The sequence below is a fragment of the Notamacropus eugenii genome, chromosome 4 (assembly GCF_028372415.1).
Source record: "Notamacropus eugenii isolate mMacEug1 chromosome 4, mMacEug1.pri_v2, whole genome shotgun sequence".
NCBI lineage: Eukaryota > Metazoa > Chordata > Mammalia > Diprotodontia > Macropodidae > Notamacropus > Notamacropus eugenii.
Genome location: NC_092875.1, coordinates 55,512,193 through 55,528,127, shown reverse-complemented (window position 1 = coordinate 55,528,127; position 15,935 = coordinate 55,512,193). Strand labels below are relative to the sequence as shown.

At 40.2% G+C, this 15,935-nt stretch overlaps 1 protein-coding gene across 5 annotated transcripts in view; it reads right to left on the bottom strand.

The window, feature by feature from the left end:
- Positions 1-15,726, bottom strand: part of GATAD2A (GATA zinc finger domain containing 2A) — a 245,934-nt gene extending 230,208 nt beyond the window's left edge. For 2 of the 5 annotated variants that reach the window (XM_072601130.1, XM_072601117.1), the window contains exon 1: positions 15,589-15,726. The gene's annotated coding sequence lies outside the window, so the exon portion shown is untranslated. Of the gene's footprint in view, positions 1-14,687; positions 14,807-15,588 lie in introns of those variants that run through there. The other 3 variants (XM_072601121.1, XM_072601132.1, XM_072601129.1) reach the window with 3 other exon arrangements.
- Between the last annotated feature and the right edge of the window lie 209 nt (positions 15,727-15,935).

Here is a 15,935-nt window from a genome sequence, read left to right as displayed (position 1 = left end):
TTTTTAAAAATTTTGCTAAACATTTCCCAATTACATTTTAATCTGATTCCTGTAGAGTTTTGCTGCAGCTTGGGCAAGTTTGACCACTCTATACTAAAGTGTGAAGAGTACTGTATAGTGGTTGTATCTATATACTGAGGAATGCTATCACTATAATCCAAGGGGAGGAATGTTTTATATATATACATCTAGTGAGGGAAAAATATAATTAGAGGGCTGAGTGGGTGAAAAAGAGAAAAAACAATGACATTACTTAAGTATAACTTTTACACTTTTTTCTAGTGACTATGGTCTAAAAATTATTTAAGTTATTAGCATAGTACTAAAAAAAAATAGGAAATTTTTCCAATGTGTTACAACAAGCAAAGTTAATGTCACTAAAAACTCTATGCTGTTGTTACACAAAGGAAAGAATATGGAGGTTCTGGTGGGAAGGGAGAGAAAACAGAGTATCAAAAAGCAGCAAACATCTGTCTGTTTTCTTTGTAGTGCTCAATGACATTTAACTACACTCCAGAACAGTGTCTTTTCTGGACACAGTCTGCAGTTTCAACAGTGTAATATCTTTAACTATGCTGTTCTGAATACATAGTATTTTTAAATGCAAGTCTTCTATATATTTAACATTTGAAGAAATCCTCCAGCTTAGACTCACTTTGGATTTAAGAACAGGATAGAAGGACCCTCCTTTATGATACCCTACTGTAAACACAAATAGTATACCAAAAGGGTTAAACAGAAACTGTTTAAAACCATTGTAGTGAACAGGAAGTATATCTCCCACTGTCTTCATCTGCATGTGTCATTATTTGGCAAGGAACATCTCCTTTGTGTCTACATCTGTGGTAAAACCACCTACCTATATTCAGATCAAACTGAGTCTCTGAAAAGTCAGTCCTTGAGCCACGTTTCTAGGTACTAAGGGATTTAAAAACAAAACCAAAAAATTTTGTCAAGAAAAACACCTTTCTTGGTATATTTGATCTTTAGTCCTCTTGAGTAAAGTTGGAAAGATATTTAAACTTTAGCACAGTAGCAACATGAGCTCCATCTTTAAAAGTGTGCTAAGAGACATAAAAGAAAGTTCTTGTTTTTAAAGACTGATGACATACAAACCTTCCCTTTCCCTCACTCTCTGAACTCTTCTGGCTACAAATGTGGATAAAGCAAATTCTTTTTTGGCTACAAATGTAGATAAAGGCAATTTCTTCTGCCTATACAGTAGCTGAAAGAAGGGGGGTCAGGGGAGAAGGGGGAAAGGGACTATCCCTGTATTGTGCTTCCAGATGGCATCTTATTCTCTTTCTTATCTGGATTTCCTTACTTCATTTTTTTAAAATATCCTGCTTTCAATTTTAGGATCCATGTATAGCATCACAGTACCTCCACATCTTAATGGAGGGTTTTCATAGGTTCTGTGACTAAAAAAAACTGAATTACCTACTGACCCACCTTCTAGTAGTGATGAGCTGCTCTGAATTTAGCTAAGCTGATCCTCAGATGACAGATCTACAGTCTGTCATCAAGTCCATACTAGAAGCCTTTCCAGCTTGGTAAAATCTGCCAGAGTATGCATTCTACCATTAGATATAGCATTCCAGAGCCCAAAATCACCTCTATGATGTTATCAAATAACTGATTAAGGCATTATTAGAGCAATGACACCACAGCCAGCTGACATTTATATAATTCTTTAAAAGTAGTAAAGAGCTTGTGTGTGTGTAGGTATATCTACACATACAAAGATTTATTTATAATTTCATTTGATCTTTCCAGCAGCCCTTTGAGGTAGGTAATCAGGCATTATTATTTCTATTTTAAAAGAAAGAGAAATGTGATTAAATATGTCCAAAGTCACACAAATAATAAATGGCAAAACTAATACCTAAATTGGGATCTTTTGATTCAAAATACAGTGTTCTTTCTGTACCATAACTATTCAACAGAAGACATAAGGAACTTTAGAAATCAACCAGGGGGAGGGTACATATGATCTTAGACTTGGTAGAAAACACCTAGTCTAATGTCCTCATTTTACAGAAGCAAACTGAGACCCTACACAGATTATGATTCACCAAACACTACAAGGCAAATTAATGGCACATACGGACCTAAAACCCAAATCTGTTAGCAATACCTTCTTTCATTTGGATAGACTAATTAGTAAGATCCATGTCTTACTGAAGAAAAACTGCTTTGGGAGGAGTTTGAAATCTTACTCTATTACAAATTTAAGTCAAAAGTCTTCTTTCAACAAGGATAATCTTAAAGGGTGAAATAAAAAGGCCTGGAGCTTAAAAAAAAGCAATTAAGAAATAAGGAAGTTCTGAAGTATAATAGTCGTAGGTGAATTCTGTTCAAATGAAGAACCCTTCAGAAAGAACTCAGTTCAGAGGAACTGCCAGTATTTACATATCATTTGTACGCCTTCCAGTCTTCTTTCTCTCAGGGCCCTGATTCTCAAAGCCAGGAACTAACATTCTTCTTGCACCCCTATACTATGTCCAGAAGATCTTTGCTCTGCTACTACTCAACAACTTCCACTTCTTTAAACTCCATGCCATCCAATAATTACACTTTGTCACTGTCATATACAGACCCAAGATACTTTCCCTACCTTTCTCAGTTACTCTGAACATGGCTTGTTCCATCCCATTCCCTGAATCTTCAATACTGACATTACTAACAGGATTGGTCATGTCCTTAGAACTCACCATCAACTGATACTGCTTTTTTCTAGAAGCTCTTAAATTCTGAAATCCTCCCCTACCACCACCACCAGAACCTATGCTTCCACTTTCCCAAAGCCTGTACTTTTTTTTTTTGCCCTCAACATGATCTCTAATCCCTCAATTCTTCCCTGTTTTCAGAATCCATCCCCTCAGCTCTGGCATAACTTCGCTACCTTTGTAGTGCTGAGGCACCATAGTGTAATGGATTGATGAACTTGGGAATACGGAATACTCAAGTTCAAGTCCTGACTTAGACATTTAATAGTTTAGCTGTGAGGTACTAAGCAAGTCATTTAACCTCTCTGAGTCTCAGTTTCTTCACCTATAAAATAAGGGAGTTAGACTCAATGACCTTTGAGGTTCCATTCCATTCAACTATAAATCCATGATCCTGTGAACCTATGGGTAACTACTTCGATGCTAATAAACACTTAAGAACATCAGTATAAAAGTATTAAAGTCCCAGTCCTCAAAGAGCTTACATTTTACTGAAAGGATACAATATTTCAAAAGTAAGTAAATACATAGTACATATAAAGTAAATATACTGCAGTGGAAAATGGGGTGGGGTATTAGACCAACACCTGCAAAAATTAAGAAAGGTCTATTTACAAAGACAGTGCCCTGAAAGGAGTCTGGAGTTCCAAGAGGCAGAGATCATAAGATCAAAGGATCATAGACTGAGAGCTGAAAGAAACTTTGAAAGCAATCAAATCCAATCTCTACCATTTTGCAAAAGAGAAAACTGAGGCATGGAGAGGGTGCTAATTAATAAGTATTTGAATAAGGACTTGTACCCAGATATTCGTTATTCCAAGTTTAATACCCTATCCAGATACAAATGACAGAAGGCATGGAGGAAGGAGATGGAATGCTATGCACAGGAATAGCAAGTAGTCCAGTTTGGCTGGAATATATTGTACCTCAGGGGAAATAACCTATAATCAGCCTGGAAATATAAGCAGGAACCAGACTGTGATGGCCTTTAAATGCCAGAAGAGTTTATGTATTTTATCTTAAAGGCAATGGGAAGCCACTGAAGCTCCTTAAGCAGGGGAGTGACATGGTCAGAGATGTGCTTTAGGAATATTATGTTGGCAGTTGTGTGGAAGATGGAACTGGAAAGGGGAGAAGATGAATGAATGGAGACCCAGTAAGAGATTATTTCAATAGCCTAGGGAAGAGGTAACAAGGGCATGGAGGGTTTTCTATTTTTCTTTATAGCCCCAGTGTTTGCCACATGGTAAGTGCTTAATAAATGCTTGCTGACTGATTATTTGGTGGCTATTTAAGCAGAAAGAAGAGGATGATACAAAAAGATGCTGTGGAAGTAAAATCAGGAACACTTGGAACTCATTTGATATGAAGTGTGAGAATGCAGAGTAAAGGATAACTCTTAAGCTGTGAATCAGGGTGACTAGAAGGATGGTAGTGCCCTTGACAGAGAAAGGGAAGTTAAGAAGAGGGGAGGATTTGGGGAAAAGACAACAAGTTTAGTTTTGGAAAGATGAGTTTAGGATGACCATGGGACAACCAAGTGGAATATTCCATACACAGCTGCAGACTCTAGGCTGCAGCTCTGGGTATGAGGACTGAAAATATAGAAAGAAAGACAACCCTATAATTATTTAGTTCAACTATGTACTGTTTGCTTTCCTTGTCATATCACCATTCATGCCTGACTAAACTCAAACCCTGGTTTATCTCCACCATCTACCTTCCTCACACCTACATCTTGCAGGACTGAACCCAAACTGGAGTAAATCACTGAACTGTGCAGACTGAGCCCACTCCAAAGTATGATTTCAGTTCTTCACTGGGCATACCACTCAGCTTAGATTCTCTATTTGAGGTATTGCATCTTGAAACTGGACCCTCACAACATCTCAAGTGCCTTTTATCACCTCCTTTTCCATGCCAGTCAGTAGGAAACCTCACTACCTGTTTCTTTAAGGAAATTTAGTCATCTTCCTTGAGCTATCTCTCCACCACAGCTCAAAATATTTCTACCATCATCTACTATTCTCTACTCCTTTGCTTCAGTTTTTGAGGAAGGTGGTGGCCTATCTCCTTGCCAAAAGCAACTCCTCTAACTTGTTCTCTTGATCCTATTTTTCAAACCACTTCCTGTGGAATCTTGCCCAGTCATCTCCCTTCTGCTCCCTTTAATCTTTCATCTCCTATTGATGGCTTCCTGGGCTTGGGAAGCAACATAGCATTGGCCTGAGCAATGGATGGGGGTCCAAATCCAAGCTCTGCCACTGCCTTTCTGAGACATGAAACAAGTCACTTTACTTCCGTAGGCCTCCCTAATAACACAGTGGAACTACATAGCCCCTAAGGTTTTTTCCAGCTCTAAATCTGAGTTTATGCCCAGATCTTTACAACTCTTAAAAAACCCTCCACTTTCACCCTTTGGACCCCAAGTTTTGGCCTTATATTTCCACTCCCTCTTCCCAGCCAAACTGCTAGAAAAAAAATCATCCTATTGGTTAACTCTACTCCACTTCTCTCTCATTCAATTGTCAATTCCTTGCTATCTGACTACTGACTCTATCCAAATGGCCTTTTCTCAGTATTTAATGTTATTTAACTGTTACACAGCTTTTGTCACTGGTGACCACCTCTCTCCTCCTGTATACGCCCCCTGGGTTTCTGTGACGCTACTCTCTCCTGGTTTTTCTGTCTGACCAGTTCCTTTTTCCATCTTCTTTGCTGGATCATAATCCATTTCCCACTCTCAAAGAGTGGGTGTCCCCAATTGCCCTCTTCACCATAAGTATGCCCTCAATGACCTCATTAGTACCCATCTACTTTTAATTCTAGTCCCACTTCACCAATATCTGCCATGCCATATCCTAGCATCCTAAACTCACTATGTCCAAAACTGAACTTATTTTCCCCCTAAACGAGCACTCTAGCAAACTTCTCTATTTCTATTGGGGAGCTCATCATCTTTCTAATTACACAAACTAGAAACCTCAGACTCATCCTTGATTCTTTCCTCTTTTATCACTGCCAAAACCCTACAGAACTTCATCATCAATCATCTTGGCTTTTATAATAGTCTGCTAATTGGTTTCTCTAACTTCAGTCTATCCCCTTCTCCAGTCCCTCCCTTTACACTACTGCTAAAGTAATCTCCCCAATATACGTCTGACCACATCACTCCCCTGCTCAAAAATCTTTGTGGTTCTCTACTGCTTAACCTGGCAGTCTGGCTCCAATCTACCTTTCTAGTCTTACTTCATATCACACCATTCTCATGTATACTGTATTACCATCAAACTGGACTACTCTTTGCTGTTCCCCTAACTTGACATACTGTCTCCCACCTCCTGTGCCTAGAATACACTCCCTTCCTTAGCTCTGTGGGTCAAAACTTTCTTTCCTCAGGCACAATTCTCCTCTATAAAGCCTTCCCTGACACTCCCCCACAACCCCCCTCCTTTGCTCTCTCCCCTCACCCCCAGTTAAAAAGCACTTTGTATTTCTTCTCTGCCTTGATCAAAATCTTCCTTGAATTATACTTACCTTTGTCCCTTCATAGGCTACACAGAAAGGACAACACAGTGTCGTTTTTTTCATCTCTGTGTCCACATCACCTAACACAAAGCCATATGCACATAGGAGGTGCTTTAATGGTTAGTCTTAAGTTATGTGCTTTTCATCCACAAGTCTTCCCTGTTCAAATATAATAGTAATAGCTAAAAATGCAAAACCCAAGATAGAGACATTTAGGTGATTTATTCAGAGTTACACAGCTAGTAAGAGTCTGAAGTGAGTTTCAAATTAAGGTCTTCCTTCCAAGTTCAGAGCTCATTTCAGGTATTACTTCAATGACAATACCTCACTCCATTTGAGGGTCTTGTAAGAGGCAACATAGCATAGTGGCTACAGTGATGGACTTGGAGTCAGAAAAATCTACCTGGGCTTAAATCACATCTATGACATACAATCAGCTGTGTAACCATGAGCAAGTCATTTAACTTTTGAGCCTTGGTAAAATGTAAATGAGAATTGCAAAATGAGAATAACAGTACCCTTAGTATCTGCCTTATTGGGTCGTTGTGAGGTTCAAATGAAAGAATGTATGAAAAACCCTATATATCAAACTTTAAAGCACCATGTATCAATTATCATTATTGGTATTGGGTATCTGCCTTATTATTTAATAATAATTAATGTGCCAGCCTGTGGATTAACAAATGTCACTGATCTTACTTTTGGAGAATAAACCAATCCTAGAACATAGTCACTATACTTTGTCATATGGCAAACTCCATCAACAGGGTTCACTTTTTTACTATTCCCTCATAATAGTGGCCAATCTTACTTGCAAATGTTCAGACAATCTAACTTTGTAATTTTTATGACACCTTCTAGCTTTGATTTGGCTGCAGATAGCCAGTCAAAAAACTAGAATTTTAGTCTTGGCTTAGTGACTTCCTAGATCTGTACCTGGGCAAGTCTGTGAGCCTCAGATTTCCTCATCTATAAATGAAAGTATTAGAAGATCTCTATGATACCAATAATACACATTGACAAGGATTCCTCTAGGTAAGACTACCCAAAGTTTTCATCAGCAATCTGTAGAATTCTCCTAGGGCAGTCTTCTTCAGATTAGTTCACTTCAGTACATTATCTATTACATAATCTTCTTAAGAATATCCTTTCAAAGCACAGTTTTCAACACTGTGAAGTTTCTGGAACATCAAGACCTCAAGGATCTTTATGACAACTTCATATAACCCCTCAGGGTAGGAAACCTGTACATTTAGTACCAATATTTATGGGTACAGTTATTATACAACTGCCTGAGTTGCCGATAATCAGAAAGCAATGAATTCTTCAAGTACTATTAATTGATGCCACCAAAACTATCAATCATAGGACATGGGAAAAACACTAGATAAAGCTGTTCCCAGTTGATACAGCAATGAAAATAGCAATTCATGCAAGTCTCAGACAGAGCAAATGAAGCAGTAGTGTTGGCAAGTACAAAGACATCACAAATACACAGCCCCTTCAGTTAATCGGCAAGCAAGTATTAGGCACTTAACATGTATATGGCATTGTGCTGGGTTCCAGGGATACATATACAATAGTAAAACAGTCTCTGCTCTCCAAGAGCTTCTTTTCAACTAAGGAAATACAACATGCTCACAAATAAATAAAGCATAAATATGATGTACTCATTGATGGCGATACAAGTGAACAGGTATGGTGAAAGACTGGGGGAAACAGGAAAAGTTTCTTAAAGAGGTGACCCTTGAACTGGGCACCTTCAAGGAAGTCAGAGGTTGAGATGCAAAGGTAGAAAGACTAATATTCCAGACATGGTGGAAAACCTTTACAAAGGCATGGAGGTGGGCAACAGAATGTCACTTATGAGGAACAACAAGCAGGCTAGTTTGGGGAGAGTGTAGAGTAGGTGAGTGGAAGTAATGTAATCAGCCTGAAAAGATAAATCTGGAGGTTGACTGTGAAGGTCTTTAAATGCCAAAGAAAGGAATCTACATTTTATCTTAAAGGCATTAAAGATGCTAAAGCAGGAAGAGTGACAAGGTCAAAACTATGCTTTGGAAATACCAATTTGGAAGCTATGTGAAAGACAAATTTTATAGAAAAAAAAGTCAAAAGTGAGAAAACAAATTAAGAGTCTTCTGCAATAGTCCAGGAAAGATATGAGACCCTGAACTTAGTCTAAGTGGACAAAAGGGGACCTATGTGAGAAATACTGAAGAGATCAAATCTATATTTGGTAACTAATTAGAAATGGTGAGTCAAAGTCTATAATGACTCCTAGATTGAAAATCTAGGTAACTAAAAGAATGATGATGCCCTTCAAAAACAGGGAAGTTTAGAAAAGGGATTCGTTGAGAGGTAAAAATGAATTCTATTTTGAACAGGGTGAGTTTGAGATGCATGGGATATCCAGGAAGTAGTGAGAGAAGTGGGACTGAAGCTTAGGGGAGATAAAGGTGGGTTGTGTAGATTAAGAAGTCATCTGCTGTTGAACAGTTGAAAGGTAACAGCTGAACTAATGGAAACTAAATTAGAGAACACTGAAAGAAAGTGTAGAAAAATGGGGAAAAGAAGGGTCCAGGACACATATCCACTCACAGGGAAATGAGGCATGGACAATCTAGCAGAAGATATTGAAAAGAACTGACCAGACAGGTAGTAGTGTTACAAAAACCCAAGAAAGAAAGAATACCCAGAAAGGGAGGTTATCAGTAATATCAAACACTGCAGAGCAGTCAAGAAGGAAGAAGACAACAGATTTGACAAGAGAAGATTGGATATTTGGATATTGGATATTTGGATAAGATAAGATTTGGATAGAACAATTTCAGTTAAGTGATAATATCAAAAGCCAGATTATGAAGGTTGGAAATGGAGACAGTAAATGCAAGCATCCATTTCTAGGAATCTGGCTACAAAAGAGAAGAGAAATAAAAAACAATATGATAGGATCAGTTGAAGGTTGAAGAGATCTAGGCATGTTTGAAGGCAACTGGAAAGGAACCAGTAAATACAGAAATGTTGAAAATTCAGGAAAGAAAGAAGATGATGAAAGAGCAAGCTCCTGAAAGAAAAAGGAAGGGATGTAATCAAATAGAACAAGTAGAAGGCAAAGAAACAAACAGAACAACTGATGTTGATGAGAAGTGCTTACCTCATCCTTCAGGACTGGAACAAAGGAGAAGAGGGGAGGGGGGATGATGGTGAAAGTAGTTATGTTTGAAATTGAGGGTGGTCTCAGGACAGATAACCTCAATTTTTTTTAATTGAAGTACAAGATAAGGTCTTCTGTGGAGAAGGGAGAGGGAAGCGGGCACATAGGTATCTTGAGAAAAGGTTTGGAAAAGCCATTGTGGGGAGTGTGATCAAGAATAAGGGAAAAATATTTATAGCAGCTATTTGTGTAGTGGCAAAAAACTGCAAACTGAAGGTATCCCTCAACTGGGGAATGGCTAAACAAATTATGTATGATACATGAACATAATAACAAAGAAATAACAAAGGGAAGGGTTCGAAGAAACCTGTGATGATCTTCTATATGAACTGATTTGATTAAGTGATCAAAACCAGAGAACAATTGATACGACAATAAGTAAAGAAGAATAACTTTGAAAGACTTAAGAACTTTGAACAACATAATTACCGACCATGATTTCAGAGGACCCTACGCCTCCTGACAGAAAGGTGGACTCAAGATGTAACACTGTTAAACATGATCAAATCTGTTTTGCTTGACAATACATGTATGTTACAAGTTATATGTATGTACATATGAACAACATATATGTTCCTTTTTCTCCAATGAGAATGAAAGGAAAGATGGGACACAGAAAAAAATAAATGCTTAACTGAAAACAAAAGTTTTATTTTTTAAAAAGAATTTATCTTAAGGAAGAGTAAAACAACAGGCATGTGTCAGTGAGGGACCAATTGAGAATGGATAACACAAACTTCTAGTGGACCCCATCAGCATGACTTTGTGACTATTCTCCATCAGTGTTCAGCAGCACCAGAGTAGGAACAAAGAATATTAGTGAGAATAATTAAGGGTACAGGTTTCTTACAACAATGGGAAACTTCCTCTTTCTTTATCCCTCTATTACCAGTAAAAAGTAAGGGAACAAGGGGAGTTATGCAGGCTACAAAAGTAATTTCTACAACAGCCTCCTCCCCACCCACCACCATTCCCAGTTTCTTCAACAATTTACCCTTCTACGTACAGCAAGCTAAAAAAGCATATCTGATTATTGGTCAAACTAAAGACTTTTAATCAGCCTTGTATACGGTTTCCCCAACAACTGAAAAGTTAAGATGAAGACACATACACACACACACACACACACACGGAATCGTGCAAAGATGGTTCTACAACTGTAGTATTAAGCCTCATTTTACCTTCCCACACTAATGAGAATTTGCCAATATAAGCCATTAAACCAACTACAACTTCTTTGTTGCTACTTCCTTCAGGATGATGACCAGCAAGGTTCCTGGATTTGATATCATATCCACTAAATTTACAAACAGAAAATGGAAAAGCTTTTTATATACCTATGTAGGTTTTGCTCAACATAAGAAGCACTAAAGAAATGCCACAGAATTTGAAACATATTACTATCTTTAAGAAGGATTTTAAACTAAAATGCATCTGAATACTTGTATTAAATATGACTAAATGAATGAAAAGGCATTTATTAAGGGGTTACTGTGTGCAAAGAACTATGCTAAGTCCATGGGATCCAAAAAAGCCAATAACTAAACGGTCCTTTGCTTTCAAGAAATCTCACCTTTTAACAGAAGATAACAAATACAAAAGGCTTGCCAGTAGCAATCTTTCCCATTTGGATCTATATGGCATGTAGTAGATTACCTGCTATAGTTATCTGTAGATAAATTCCATAAAGGTAGGGATGGATATTTAATTGTTGATTCTTCTAATGTATAGTGCCCTTCCTCAGTATTACAGTGCCCTTACAAAGAGGTGTTTAATAAATACTTCATAAATTAATAATTATATGACCACCACCCTAGTTGATGCCTTCATTACCACTCACCAGGACTAGAATTAGTCATCTAACTGTCCTTCTTAACTTGTCTCTCCCATCCATCCCTCACAAAGCTGCCTTAGTAAAATTTCTAAAGGACAGATCTAACCATGCCATTTGCCCGTTTAATAAGCTCTAGTGGCTCCCTCTTTCCTCTAAGATAAAAAATAAAGTCTTCTGCCTGGCTTTTAAAGATTTTCACAACTTGACTACAGGCTAATTTTTCCGGGTTTTAAATCTATCCCGTTTTACACTCTATATATTCCAGTCAAAATGGCCTGCTATTGTTCTGCTAATTTTTACTTTCTTGCCTTTGCTCAAGCTGTCTCCCATTCTTGAACATGGCCTCCTCACCTTTACCTTACAGAATTATTAGCTTCTTCAAATCTCAACTCAAGTAGAATTCTATAAGAAGCTTATTCTGATTTCTCCCAATTACTAGTATCCTTTCCTGGAAATTACTTGGTACACATTTCGTATTTAATTTTCTCTGTACATGCTGCTTCTCCCCTACTAGAATTTAAGCTCTTGAAGGACGGGGTTTTTAATTTTTTTCTCTGTGCCAAGGATTCAGCACCCAGCACAGCGTCTGTCATACAGTAGGTACTTAATAAATGCCTGATGACTTAGTGAATCACAAGGAAGTCATACATAGCAGGTCAAAAGAAAAGGTGTTACTTGATAATAATTAACCCATATGTATGTGAAGCTTTAATGTTTGCACTGCACTTTACACACACCATTCACTAATAATCTCACAACAATGCTACCAAGAAGGTAATCAGAGGTTTTATTATTTCCATTTTACAGATAGGGAAACTGAGATTCAAGGAGTTTAAATAACTTGCCCAAAGTTCTACAGATGCTCAGAGGCAGAATTTGAACATAAGTCTTTCTGACCAGAATTCTATCCACTATACCATGTGGCCATGAAGAAAACCAATAAAGTCGAAACAAAGTGGAAGAAAACATCTAATCATTTTTGTGTTTTGTCCAAATTATGAACAGTAGCTATTTCACAATTCTATAAAAGACCAGCTCACTCCTTATCTTCCAGATCCTATGGGATTTTAACATCAGCAGTGTTGTATCCAACAGGAAGGAACTCTCCCACTTCCCCAACTATTTTGGTAATATAAATCAACAGATTTATCAATCCACAGTTAGGTACTGAGAAGAGTGGTCCCATATGCCTTTTAGGGCTGCCTACCTCTTGGTATCCATGCATCATTATTATCTAATAAATATACCTAAATATACAGATCAATATCTTTCCAACCTCTACTGTTTCAATTAAAATAGAAAAAAAATTTTAAACTTCCTGTTAGATACAAAAACTCCGTATTTATTGGCACCACATCTCAGTGAAGTCTAAAGCACGCACTACCAATGACAATCTCAAAGTCCAGCACTCCTTTTAAGATAGTTTACCTTAGTTTTCATGTTCTGAGAATTGAAATACTCAATCCTACATAACGAGGCAACTTTGTCTCTAAAAAAGACTGACAGAAATTTCCAAAAAGTTCATATTTACCTTCCTAATCTGAACACCTAAGGTCATTTTAAAAATTTACAACATCCAAACAGATTTCATTTCCAAACTTTATAAAGGGGAGGGAGGAAAGAGAATAATATTGGAGATCAGGGGAGGTGCATACTAGGAGCATCTACAAGATTCTCTTCTTTGGAAAAGTTCCTTTGTCATCAGTAACAGCACCATTTCTGCCCTCTATCCAAAGTCACAGTTAAGGCCTTGATTTGGGCTCCCCTGGGATTTTGTTTTATACTAAATATCAGACTCACATGAAAAATCACAGTGTCTTCCCCTTTTCCTTATGCCCCCTAAGGAGTTGAGTTAGCTTCCCAAACTAAGGAGTTCAATATGAATTCTAATCTCCCGTATGGTACTAAGCCACGAACTCAAGCTCTTTAAGTACTATTACTGTGTTGCATCAAATGTTTTTTGAATATCACTCTCATAATACTTGGTCCTAAAATCTAATTCATTACCATGAAAAATTTCTCATTCTATATTCTCAACCCAAAAGGTTACTCAAGCAGTCCCAATATAAGAATATTACTTTAACATTAGGTAGAATCTGTTTTCTTCCCACCACTCCTTACATTCATCAATATGGCTGCCCCTTCTGCCCAAATCTAGCCATAGTTGTGCTATATTAAAATAACTGCCCTCACACTTCCCAATATTACAAATACTTTACAAAACACATTATCCCCACTTTACAGGCAGAAACAAACAAAGAACATACAAGTACAAACGCAAGGCCACCCACTAGATTTGCCTCATGTCTGGCATCAGAACATAGAAAAGCACTGCTTCCATATTCAGAAGGGCAGTGGGTTTTGCAAGAGACATACCAAAAAGTTTTTTTCCCCTTTGGGCACATTTAGACCTGGCAAAATTTCAAGCTCTACTAGTCTAAGCCTAGGCATGAACCCTAATCTCCTTTGTAGTTCATTTTTTTTCTCTCCTCTTGGAAAACTTCTGTTCATCTACCTGACCACCGTTGGTTCTAAGGCTTTCCCTGATGTTTCTCCCTTCTGAATTTTCTAATAGCAGAAAATCTTCATCCTCCAAGGTACTACCAGCTTGAGATTGGCCATTAAGAGGCAGGAGAGGTGCAAGCGGTTAGCATGCAGCATCCTGCCTGAACTTGACTAAACCAAGACCAAGAGATCCTAGGTAACTCTTAGGGTACACTTTTACATAGAAGAAAATAGCTCGAGTTGAAACTTGTGTCCATACAGCTTACTGACAGATTTAGAACTCAAATTATAGTCTGCTGAGAACGCTCACAAAGAACTTAAATTAAACAAAACCTATATGGAAACTTAACAGGACGCATGTGGCCTTCAAACAGTAAAGTGAATTGATATTCTCACTAGTTTAGGGTCAGAAGTTATTAAAAGCACAACCAAAACACAGTTCAATCTACATAAGTTAGAGTCTTTCTTAAGGAAAACTTTTTTTCCCACAGGTTCCAGCAGACACATTTGCATGTGGACGGGAAGAGGTTACAACAGTTACTCGGGTTTCAAATTGACTTCATTCCTGTCCTTTGGACCATCTCTCAAAGCCGGCATTCATCCACTAGTGTTCAGTAGAACTTCGCATCTAGCAAACCAGATAAAATTAGCACCTGGATTGAACCTGGAATCCAGGGTGGGCACTTCAAAAAAAGTACATACAAACTTGTAAAACCAACTTAAAGACTTCCCTTTGGGGAGGTTCTAAAAGTTAAGTGCTTACAAAAAATGATACTGCTAATCAATAGTATCCTCTGGCCTTCTAGCCTGGGGAAGCCAATAGTTCAGGTCCCGTCTGTAAACACTTAAGAATCCCCTCCCCTTCCCCTATTACCCAAAGGAAGAGCTGTCAATGACATGGTGAATTATCTCCGAGAAGGAAAGAGTGAGTGGAACAGGTAAAGCCCGGCCAGGAGTGCCACTTTCTGAAGAGTAAGAAGCGGTTTCCAATATGCAAAGGGCGGAAGGGGAAGGGGGGGAAAAGACACGGACTCTGGAGGTCAGCCGATCTGGTGGCTTAACAATGTGATAATGAAGAGACAATGGTCTAGCGCAGCCAACGCAGGGTTTTGAAACAGGATTAGCCACGCAGATGCCCCACACCAAGGTGGCTGCAAAGGGAAGAGTTTCTCTGCCCAAAGAGAGCACCCTTTTCCTGCCTTCCTTCCCGTGGGCCTTTAAAACTCCATCCTGGAAACAGCCTCAGAGTCCGGCAGAGAAAACAAAAGTTGTCGCGGCGCCCCTGGCCTGAGAGGCTGGAACTCCTGGGGACAGGAGGCTGGCAGCGGGCAGGCAGCCGGCGCCTCTGGGGAGGGGGAGCCGGAGCCTACCGGGAGGGGGCGGTCCTCCAATCACCCCCCCATCCCCGCGCACCTGCCCCGCAGCCCCCACAGCCAGCCGGCCTCCCCCTCCCCCTCGGTAGGGAAAGGAGGGGAGGGGCGAGGACCCGCCCAGCCCCGCCCCGCCCGACCGGCCCGGCGCCCCGGGGGACAGGGCGTGGGGGGCACGGCCGGGAGGGGGGAGGGGAGCGGGCGAGCCTGGGCACGTTCCCAGGGTGCGGGGGGATGGGAGGCCTCCAGTCCCGACCCGGCCCGAACCATCCCCTCCCCCCCGCCCCTTGGCCCGGCCCGGCCCGGCCCGAGCGCAGTCCCTCAGGGCGGCCGGAACGGAAAGGAGGCTCAGAGCGAGGGAATTCCGCCCGGGCCCCCCGCGAGCGGACAAGCCAAGTCACTCACCGACCAGCCAAAGTTATCTCGGAGCCTCGGCCGCGGCTCCGAAGGGCAGCAGCGGCCTGGGCTGGCACCCAGGAGGGCGGGACGGTCCCAGCGGCTCCTTCAGGTGGCGGCAGCAGCAGCGGACGGAGCGTGTGTCGTGCGGGGTGTGTGGGGCTGAAGTCGGGGGCGCGCTTCGGGGACGCCACGCGCTGCGCGCCGCCGCCGTCCCCGTGTCGTCCACCACTCCCCCTCCCGCGGCGGGGGCGCGCACTCCGGACAGTAGGGCTGAGGGGTGCTGAGGGACGGGGCGGGGGTGGGGGGGAGAAGGAGCGCGGTAATGATAACTGTCCCTAGTGGGGAACGTTCGC